Source organism: Galeopterus variegatus, unplaced genomic scaffold, assembly GCF_000696425.1.
Source record: "Galeopterus variegatus unplaced genomic scaffold, G_variegatus-3.0.2 Scaffold552, whole genome shotgun sequence".
Taxonomy (NCBI): domain Eukaryota; kingdom Metazoa; phylum Chordata; class Mammalia; order Dermoptera; family Cynocephalidae; genus Galeopterus; species Galeopterus variegatus.
In genome coordinates, this window is record NW_007726663.1 from 611,341 (window position 1) to 611,840 (window position 500).

The following is a 500-nucleotide window of genomic DNA, read 5'->3' on the forward strand; positions in this document are numbered from 1 at the left end:
TAGAAATAAGGCAGTTACTGTACCTGTCTACGCATGTAGTATTCATTGTGTCCAAACGCATATATAACATTTCAGTTGCCTGTGCCAGCTGTGAATTTGAGGATAAGGAAAACTATTCTCTACCCTCGTCCAAAATAAGTTGTAACAGAAAAAAAAACAACAAAATCTTTCCTATAAATCTTTATAATCACTAATAATGTTGGGCATCTTTTCACGTAACTGATCTATTTCTGCATTTGTATCAATGATGTACAATAAATTTGTCTGTTATACACTCATGAAATCAAGACAGTAAATATATTCCTCACTTCCAAAATTTCCCCACGCTCCTTTGTAATCCACTCTTTCTCCCCCTCTCCATGTTACTCTCCACACCACGATGGGTTGGCTGTCACTAGATTATTTTGCATTTTTTTGAACTTTATGTAGATGAAATCATATACTATGAATTCTTATCTGTTTGGCATCTTTTACTCAGTGTATTTTTCAACCCATTTGTA

The 500-nt window shown here is 34.2% G+C and overlaps 1 long non-coding RNA gene across 1 annotated transcript in view; it reads right to left on the reverse strand.

Moving 5' to 3' along the window:
• The window catches only part of LOC103588330, a 2,688-nt gene extending 2,600 nt beyond the window's left edge, over positions 1–88 (reverse strand). Inside the window, exon 1 of the long non-coding RNA XR_550300.1 lies at positions 24–88. This is a non-coding gene — a long non-coding RNA (uncharacterized LOC103588330). The remainder of the gene's footprint in view (positions 1–23) is intronic.
• Positions 89–500: the final 412 nt, after the last annotated feature.